Source organism: Gymnoscopelus microlampas (genome assembly GCF_963454915.1).
Source record: "Gymnoscopelus microlampas genome assembly, chromosome: 5".
In the NCBI taxonomy this organism is placed as follows: Eukaryota; Metazoa; Chordata; class Actinopteri; order Myctophiformes; family Myctophidae; genus Gymnoscopelus; species Gymnoscopelus microlampas.
The window spans coordinates 7,013,481-7,023,920 of NC_139942.1; the positions used below are offsets into that span (position 1 = coordinate 7,013,481).

Below are 10,440 nucleotides of genomic sequence, written 5' to 3' on the forward strand. Positions count from 1 at the left end.
GTGTGTGTATGTGCTCCTCACCCTGGGGGAGGGGATGAGCTGAAGCCCACCCAGTGAGCCATACTGTACGTCTAAAACCGGGTTATAACCGGTCTAACAGTGAACGTTTTTTCAACGTTTAGGCTTAGATCTGACCCCTATGACCATATACGTTTGGATAGGCCTATCAGACCAATATGTCCATATATGGGCATATATGGATATCCAGTTCAAGGTTCAACTTTATTGTTACATCTTGTGTATCTTGTGTACATCTTGTGTATCTTGTGTACAGGTACATAAGAGTAAAACTTATTTTTGTCCAGATCCACCGATCCAACCAATATGCCCATGTATGGGCATGCCAATATACAGGGTATGGGCATATACTGATGATATCAGGGATCTGGCCTTGTACCCCTCAAAAAAACTGGCTTGCCCTGTGGCCACATGTGGCCTTAATGCCCCAGCTGACTGTACCTTGTCTTCTGTCTCTTTCTTAGACACCAATGTCTCTTTCTTGTCATGCAGACACCAGTGTCTCTTTCTTGTCATGTAGACACCAGTGTCTCTTTCTTGTCATATAGACACCAGTGTCTCTTTCTTGTCATGTAGACACCAGTGTCTCTTTCTTGTCAATGTTGACAGTGTCTTTTGTTGACATTCTGAATGCTTAACTCCCCTGAGTCCCAATCTTTAAACCAATCCAGTGACTTTGATTGGTGCAGGGCCGAGCATGGATCATATTGTAAATATCATAATCTAATCCTAAATGCTTAAATTCAAGTCACTATTTCAATGGACTCAAATCTTGTTTTATCTGATGGTCTTCCTGCCCTGGCATTTGGCCTTTGTGCCCTAAAAAAATGGACAACACCAAAGGCAGAGTGGCCTTTGCCCCTAAAATGACAGAATTCCAGGCCTGCTTGTAACACAAATCTTCTCTCATGCGGGGTCATTTGCACAAAATCATTTCAAATGGGGGTCCGTGGCAAATTTCCATGGAAATGTTTTAGGGCAACATCGAGACTCCCCCCCCCCCCCCCCATCAGGAAGGTGGAGTCCTGGACAGGAAGCCCTAGTCATGTATTTTTAGCAGCGCTTGAGCAAGCACGCAGATGAGCTCACACACTTATCCGTGAATCACACACTCTGATGAGAGAGAGAGGCCTGCACCACTTTCCATTCAACTTCTTACGCTCCAAGAAGGGTAAAATGACTTGACTTTTTTAATCTAGATATGAATTCACCAGGATCATGGCAGGAAAATATTATAATATATATAAATGTTTGACAAGTTGTGCGGTGTTACATTGTATAACTATGACAGTACTACTTAACTACTGTGATAACAGCCATATCCTTTTAAAATCCATACTGTAGTTCATACTTGCAGGCCGGATAAAAAGGTTTGAATAGTATTGCTTTCCATGACACTTTAAATGGAAGTACGACAAAGAGTACATAGAGAGAGATATAGTTGGTGACATAACGCCTCTCAGATGAAATCTGACACCCTGATGAAAGTGAACATAATGTTTTCTTTCGGCTTCTGCTCTTAACCACTTAAACCAGTGGATCTGTGCAGTGACAATTTAAGAACTTTTAAGACCTTTTTAATACCTAAAAAAAGACAAGAAAAAAGACCAGTGCTGCATCAAAAGTAATCAACAAACTATACTACTGTATCAGTAGTATAGTTGACACTGGTCAAACATTGGCCAAATTGTCAAATTATACAAGAAAGAGGCATTTGTGAAAATTGCTCCCAGAGCTTGTAAATCTGATTGGTATCTGTGGAACCATGTCAAACTAAATGTTATGATCTCAATTCATAGATAGATAGATGAATAATTTTTAAGTTGCTTGATTCAGAATTTATTCGATATTCATTTTATTAGACACGCCCCCTTCCTATACAAACCCATTGTAACTTCAAACTCCATTTTAACCATGTTAGACTCATCGGAAACACCCGTCCTTGGTTCTGGTGACTGATATTGTCCTTCTAATACGTGACAAAAACTGTCTGGGGGGCTCACAAAAGCCTGAGTAGACGATAAAATGACCCACATTTCTTTTGAAAGTGAAATATCCCTTTAGAGTTACAGGTAAAGAGTAAGAAAAATAAAAAAGTAGTTGTGCAATACGAGGCAAACAACGAAAACAAAAACAAGAAGCATCAACAATACAGAGAAACAGTAAACAGAGGTAAAACATTTATATAATTTTTTTTAAGCCCGTAACCAAGCCATCCATGCTCCTGGTGAATCATTACATTAAACATTTGATTCAGTGTAAAACCTTTTATATTATACTATATTACTATATATTTACCCTTTTGTTGCGGTTTTCAAATATTTTACCATCACAGTGATTCTTAATAGATCTCACAGAATTTAGAATCTCAAAGATGTATTTTAAATTCTCAAAACGACATAGTATCGTATGTCTGCCATACTGAGTTATAGCAGCACTGCAATATGAAACACAGCACAGAAACAGATAGAGGTAACGAGGTAAATAGTAGTAAAGTAGTACAGATGTGCCACTTCAAAACTTCACATGTCCTGCCATCGCCAAGACAGTACATTTTCAGGGGATTCCCAGGGCAATAAGAGGGACAAAGAAGGGCATTTAAAATGCTGAATTATTTTGATGATCACTGCTTTTATGATGCTAATTAATTTGAGCAACTGGTCAAATCACCTTTCGCCTCATAATGAATCTGACACCTTCTGCAACACACATTCTTTATGTATATGGATGTCTGTTGAAGGGAAATACGGGGGTGTGTCGTGACAACTTCTTTTCAGGGGCAAAACAGTGCATTTTAAGGGCAGAAAAGGGAGGAAAAAAATGCCTTTTCAGGGCACTTTCAGGGAAAGAACAGTAACGTGTGAAGTTTTGAAGTGGCACATCTGTATGGGTATAAATATGTACGTTATATAAACATTATCTCAGTGGATGATAAGGAATATACGATGTATAGTGGTTAAACAATTACTGTTGACTGGTTTGCATCACACGTTAATCAAAGTTTCAAATATAAGAGTTTTTGCTGCCCCACGCTGGCTTTATGGGGCCTTGATGTGTGTTCATAATTGCAGTGGTGGAAAGTAACTAAGTACATTTACTTAAGTACTGTACTTTTGAGGTATTTGTACTTTACTTTGAGCATTTCCAATTTCCAATACTTTTACTTCTACTCCACTACATATCAGAGGCAAATATTGTACTTTTACTCCACTACAATTATTTGAAAACTTAAGTTACTTTGCAGATAAAATTATTACATTATAAACCACTTTAGCCCTATTTTATACCTAGGCTATTTGAAAACAGATGATCTACAAGCTCACAACACGTCGCATCGCGACGCGTTGTGAGCTTGTAGATCAAACATTTTAGTACTTTTACTTTTGCACTTTTGCTTCTACATTACAGTATTGATACTTTTACTTAAGTAAAACATTTGAGTACTTTTTCCACCACTGTAAATTTCCACCCCACTGTTTTGGGCAGTAATTTAAACATGAGAGACTATAGTGATGAGCACGACGACTGTATCGTTCAAATTGTCCAATTTTTGTAATTGGAACAAACACCATGGGGCCCTATTTTCGCCGGTGCCTTACCCATTATCCCTAAACTTTGTTGCCGTTTTTAAAAAATGTTAAAAACATTTTCAAATAGTTCAAATAGCCAATCTATTTGCTCACAACGTGTCGGTGTGTGTGTGTGTGTGTGTGTGTGCGTGTGTGCGTGCGTGCTTGATGTATGAGGGCTCATAAAAGCCAAACATTTTAAAATTGCTAAAATAACAGATCTACAAGCTCACAACGTGGCTATTTTAACTATTTTAAACTGTTTTTCGAAATAGCAAAAAAAATGCTTAAAATGTTTAGGCATATGCGATAAGGCGGCGCGCAAGATAGGGCCCTCACTGTTTCATATATTTGACATTATTTTTTTCTCCCATCAAGGTGGTCATCATCATCATCTTTACTCCAACTGGAGATTGTTGGGAAACACAGACCGGAGGATCTTGTAGAGGTGAAGACATGGGGATTATATCTTCAGTACTTCCTAGGCCTAAAGGTTATATCTATTGCTTCGTTCGCCCAGATGGGAAATGTAAAGTCGGCAGGACCAGTAGGACGGCACTAGATAGACTTAATGAGCACAGGAGAAACAGCTTAATAAGTCAAGACTATGTTATTAGCGTCTTTGAAGGCGGCGATCCAATAGCAGCAGAGGCAGAGATCTTCAGAATTCCTAGTATTTCTTCTGAAAGAATTAGACAAGAGCGCGATACAGAATGGTTGGACAGCTCACGGCTCGATTTGACTGATATTGAATATGCTATCCAACCAGCTATTGCATCAGTCGACCGACAACCAGTGCCACAGCCGCCTCAAAGATTTACTTTAAATGAGGTTTACACAACAACCGGCATAACAAGAAGAATTCAGCCTGTCGACCTTGTCTGTCCTATTTGTGGTTCCATACACATATATTAGATTAGCAATGGCAGTCCCATGTGGCCTCTGTTAAGGACACATTCAGTTAATTGTGCACAGAGGTTTCTTTTTTTTAATGCATTAGGTTCAAGCCACTGTTCATAGTATCATGTATCAGAATCAATTCTGCTCAGATAGAACCTCATTTGAAACACAACAGTGAAACATAAACACAAACAAAACCACTACAAAAACAAACACAAGAGGTACAGAGGTTTCTAACTTGGCATTTTAAATCTCTATTGCAAATACCTTACAGAGAAGTAACAAATCAACATTACAGTGTGCTCTATAAATCACTATTATATGTCCTAGCCTTTCTTTCATTATAATTCTGTTCAGACCCTGTTTGGAATTGTGCTATGTTTACATTGTTCTAATGTGATTGGCATAATATTCAGACCGGTTTGATTCATCTGTGTAATAAATGGGAGATGGCCCTGGACCTATACTGAATAGCCTCCCTGGGAATTGTCCTGGATTTATCATCTCCCTACTGTTCAGCAGTGGTGTAAAGTAACTAAGTAAATGTACTCAAGTACTATACTTAAATTACAATTTTGAGGTAATTTTACTTTACTAAAGTATTTAAAATGTTCAATACTTTTACTTCTACTCCCCTACATCTCAGAGGCAATATTGTACTTTAACTCCACTACAATTATCTGAAAACTTTAGTCACTAGTTACTTTTATTATTATTACAAAACACACTAACCACTTCAGCCCTATATACATTCCGGCCATTTGAAAATAGCCGATCTACAAGCTCACAGAGCTTGTAGATCTGCTATTTTCAAAAGATTTCTATACATTTGAAAACTTGAAATGGGACATTCTGCATAATGAGTACTTATACTTTTGTAATTTAAGTATATTTTGATACCAATACTTTTGTACTTAGTAAAGTACATTTTGAATTCCGGACTTGTACATTTTGAATTCCGGACTTTTACTTGTAACAGAGTATTTCTACATTGCAGTATTGATACTTTTACTTAAATAAGAGTACTTTGTGAGTACCTTTTCCACTATTATGTGCCAATATGCTGCTAATGTTGCAGTTGAAAATCTGCATATTGTGGTCAGTTTCTAATGTCTACCCTCAAAACCTGTCTAGAACAGCAGGAATCAACATGCAATATAACTCTTTGAGACTGTTATGTGCTTGCACATAATGCACATCTCAGCCTAGAGCTTACGATTATTATTTGTTCATTAATGTTTATTTGTTCTCTTTAGTGTCTACACTGCCTTGCTGCTGCTGGACTATGGCTAGACACTCACCTGTCACTAACCTGAGATTGCTGGTTGCCCCGCCCTGTCCCAGCTGTGTCTCGTTCATGATTAGGGCCCAGGCTATTAGTGATGAACCGCTCAGGTCTTTTCATAACCCGCCCCGCCCGCCCCGCACGTTAGCCCAAGCCCGTGTTGCAAAAATGAATATAATTCCACGACCCGGCCCGTCCCGCAACCCGCCAAAAAAATAAAAAACTAGCGAAAGTGCTCCTCGGAGCACAGGTCTCCGCCAGGTCAGGTAGGTTATTGTGGCCTCCTGGTGGCGCTGTAATAGGCCAATGTGAAAGGGTTCCATTTCTTCTTCGGCCTTGCACGGCAATCGGACACTGCATTCATGATTTGCGGCATTTGGTTCAAAACAAGCCACTACTGCAAACTTACAAACTGCCAATCAGGATGGAATATGAAGAATCAAACAGAAATTTGGATAAAATCGGAAGGAGTAATGTAAAAAAAATGTTTTACATAAGTTGGCCTCCTGGTGGCGCTATAAAAGGCAGATGTGAAAAATGCAGGGCAAAGGTTTTTCCTTGACCTCTAGGGAGTGTGCATACAAAGTTTTACACAGATCGGTGCAGTTATAGGTAAAAACACGAATCGGCCTGTTATAGCGCCACCATGAGGCTGATTTGAAAAATCTCAAGTGGCATTTCTTCCTCGGCATAGTGGGAATGTCAGTGCAAAATGTCACGGAAATGGCAAATGGCAAACAGAGCACTCCTGCATACTTTGGAAGCCACTTTTAGCCAATCAGGATCGAAAATGAAAATTCTGAAAGACCATGTTTAATGACTATAGAGATACTGTCTACCGATTTGTGTGACGTTTGGACAAAATCTGTAGGAGTACTGTCAAAAAAGTGTTTAAAAAAAAAAAGTTTTGCAAAAAGCGGCCTCCTGGTGTCGCTATAACAGGCCCATGTGGAAAAGTTGGGGCAGAGGTTCTGCTCTGGCATCCAGGGAGTGTGTGTGCACAGTTTCGCTGCGATCAAGCCAGCGGTGCCGGAGATTAGCTGTACACAGGCTGAGGGGGGCGACGGACGGACGGACGAACGGACAGGGTGCAAAACATACTCTCGCCATCATGCCTTTTGGCCTGGCGTAGACAATAAAGTAAAAAGGAGAGCCGGCTTTTCATCACACAATCAAGTCCATTCAATTGCTTTCCAGAGAGAGAGGGAGAGAGAGAGAGAGAGAGAGAGAGAGAGAGAGAGAGAGAGAGAGACGTTTCGTGTGTTGCGTCGGAATCTATAACCCGTACGCCCGCCCCAGCAGAGCACACAAGTTACCTGAATCCTTAGTCAATTTGACTTTCTTTATTTCAGTTCTGATGGGCTGGTCGTAAGTATGGTTTGGCGTATTTCCTTTATTGGTTAGTTTAGTTTTATGTTTTGGTAGTTTATGGGCAGTCTGGTGAGACGACGGGCACATAGTGTTTGGCTCACCAGACTCCCCACTTTTAATTCTGACCAGCCCATCTGTTTTCTTTTGTTGTTTAGGACATTTAGTTAGGTCTTATTCTTGTCAGCTGCTCAGTGTTTTGTTGTCTGCCAAGAATGAAAGGCCCTTGATGTGTGACTTTGACTTTAAAATAAAAGTTCATTGCGCTTTTGACCTGATTTTGTGTTATTATTATGGTGTGGCCCTTTGGTGTTCGGGACAATTTTGAAGGGCCGTAACCGAGACCAAGAATTAGAACACATGTTTCATATCATCGTATTTGTATACATGTGCATTATATTAAAGGGATATTTCACTTTAAAAAAAACTTTGGGTCATTTTATTGTCTACTCAGGCTTTTGTGACACCCCCAGGACCGTTTTTAAGTTGCTTGATTCAGTATTTAGATATTTGATATTCATTTTGTCAGACACGCCCCCTTCCTATACAAACCCATTATAACTTCAAACTCCATTTTTAACATGTTAGATTCATCAAAAACACTCGTCCTTGCTTCTGGTGACTCACCCTGCCCTCCTAATACGCGAGGGGCCGTGTTTTTTTGATTACTTTTTTCATTAATTTTATTTTATTTTTTTATTGTATTGAATCTTTTTCATTTTCCCCCAAAAATATTGAAGCAAGGACGGGTGTTTTTGATGAATCTAACATGTTAAAAATGGAGTTTAAAGTTATAATGGGTTTGCATAGGAAAGGGGTGTGTCTGATAAAATGAATATCAAATATCTAAATACTGAATCAAGCAACTTAAAAACGATCTGGGGGGCTCACAAAGGCCTAAGTAGACGATAAAATGGCCCAAAGTTTTTTTTAAAGTGAAATATCCCTTTAACTATACACACTTAAGTCTGTAAGTGTTCAGGGCTTGAGGGTTTGGGGGGGGGGGGGGGGCATTAGAATGGGCCATAGAATCCAGGGTCAGCTGAAGTGAACATGAAAGACAATGTTGTCATTGTTGAGGATTGTTCAACGATGACGGATGAAAAGTGTTGAATTATACTGGCCTTTATTTTTATGCAAACCGTCCATGGACAGTGCAATATCAGCTGAAGTCACCCATCCAGCCTTCCTCGCTTTTATGACCTATTCAGTTGAACCTATTCTTAGAAATACGTCATTCACCAGGCATTCCCTGTCAGGCAGTCAGTCAAACAAACAAACACGAGCCTCTTCCATCCTCCACATTCCAGACCTTTATTGACCCTTTCACTCACTGGTCATGCTGCAAGATTGTGTCATCATGTTGCAATGCTCTTAATATAGCTCAAAGTCAGCAGGTCAAGCAGTTCTAGTCTTCTAGTCTAGTCTGTATGACCAATAGACACACGTGTATGTATTTACACCATGTACACCTTGTAGCCTATCTTGCATAACATATACATTCCATAACAAAAGACAATGTTGTCATGATCTGTGTTCGCCTGTGTCCTGTTAGTCCCAGGTTCTATCTATACTCCCGTGTTTCTCTTCTTTAGTCAGTGGTATAACTCTCTGTAATCTTGATAAAAACATTAAAGTTTGCAATAATCGGAAAACTCACCTCTTCAGACTCCACCTTAGCCCGTAGCACTTGCCGTATATAGCCTTGACGACCTTGCAAGCTTATGGCTCAAATGTAATTTAGATAGCATGTTATGTGTACAGATGCCAGGTCATTTGTAGACCTGGAATCCTATAGTGTGTATAGTTTCAATGATGTACAGATTATTGATTTAAAAAATATATATATTCTACTGTTTCTTTTTTCTACATTTTTATCCCACGAATTTGTAACTCCATTTTTTACACCCAGTGCCAATTGTCTATGTAATCCTGGGCACTACCTTCCCTCTGCCAACCTAGGGAGGCCAGGGCCGAGCTCATGCCTCCTTCAATGCATGAGAGCCAACTGACCTTCTTGTCACCTGACAGGGGGGAGTTTCCCTGGTTGGACGTAGCGTGTGGAAGGAACACGTTATTCCAACCAGTTCCGTTCCCCTCCATCAGGCGCCACGGCTGGCCAGGGGGAGACAGTATAGTGACCAGGATCACTGCATGTTTTTGTGAGGGTACCTACCCTAGCGAACACAGGGAGAACATGCAAACTCCACACAGAAAGGGCCTTTCGCCAACCCTACCTAGGGTATGGGCACTGATGACACAGAGGAGAGAACACACACCCAGCGCCCACAGCATCCCCTGCGGGAATCGAACCCAGGACCTTCTAGCTGTGAGGTGACAGCGCTACCGACTGCGACACCGTGCCCCCTATTTTGCTATTTCTATGCATTTCGTCACCTAATTGCTAAACTAATGGCCTATGTCATTTTTTTAAGTTTTTCAGAAAAAATAAAAAACTGATCCAAAACAAAACTATATATTTCTTAATCATTTCACCCAAAATGTTTATAAAAAATTATGACTATTAAAATAAAAATAACACTATCTGTCAGTTATGTAACATAAGAGATTTAAATAGGTTTAAATAGGATTAAATCTGACTTAGGCCAAAAATGTTTTTAAAAATGGCCTAAATCAGTAAATACTTTGGCTTATGTCACAAAACCATGTGATTTAAGCCAAATATTTCGGCCTAAGTCACACTAGGGAGTTAGGCCATTATACTAAAAGGGGAGTGAACAGCATGATCCTTTTCAATTAGGAGATAGGCGACTTTACCGGAGGTGGCCAGTGTCATGAGGAGCTGACTTAGGCAAAATTAGAATTTTCCTCAAAAACTCTCTCACTGCCTCTCTTTCTCTCTCTCTCTCTCTCGCGCTCTCTCTCGCTGCTTCTCTCTCTCTCTCTCTCTCTCTCTCTCTCTCTCTCTCTCTCTCTCTCTCTTTCTCTCTCTCTTCCTCCTCTCTCTCTCTCTCTCTCTCTCTCTCTCTCTCTCTCTCTCTCTCTCTCTCTCTCTCTCTCTCTCTCTGCCTCTCTCTCTCTCTCTCTCTCTCTCTCTCTCTCTCTCTCTCTCTCTCTCTCTCTCTCTCTCTCCCTCTCTCTCTCTCTCTCTCTCTCTCTCTATCTCTCTCTATCTCTCTCTATCTGTCACTGCCTCTTCCTGTCTCTGCCTTATCCCTCCAAACAGCTTATTGCTGATTGCAGCTATATTTTTTGTTTGTTTTGTTAAGGGTATGTCTATGTCGTTTGTTGTTTTTTTGTTTTTTTTTGTTGTTTTTTTTATGTGTTTTTATGCAAGCT

General features: G+C 40.0%; 1 long non-coding RNA gene across 1 annotated transcript; it reads left to right on the forward strand.

Annotated features, from left to right (window-relative positions):
* Positions 1 to 1,108: 1,108 nt before the first annotated feature.
* Positions 1,109 to 7,418, forward strand: LOC311045661. Its single transcript, XR_014600793.1, has 3 exons — positions 1,109 to 1,189; positions 3,966 to 4,035; positions 5,744 to 7,418. It is a non-coding gene; the product is annotated as an uncharacterized lncRNA (long non-coding RNA).
* The last annotated feature ends 3,022 nt before the right edge of the window (positions 7,419 to 10,440 follow it).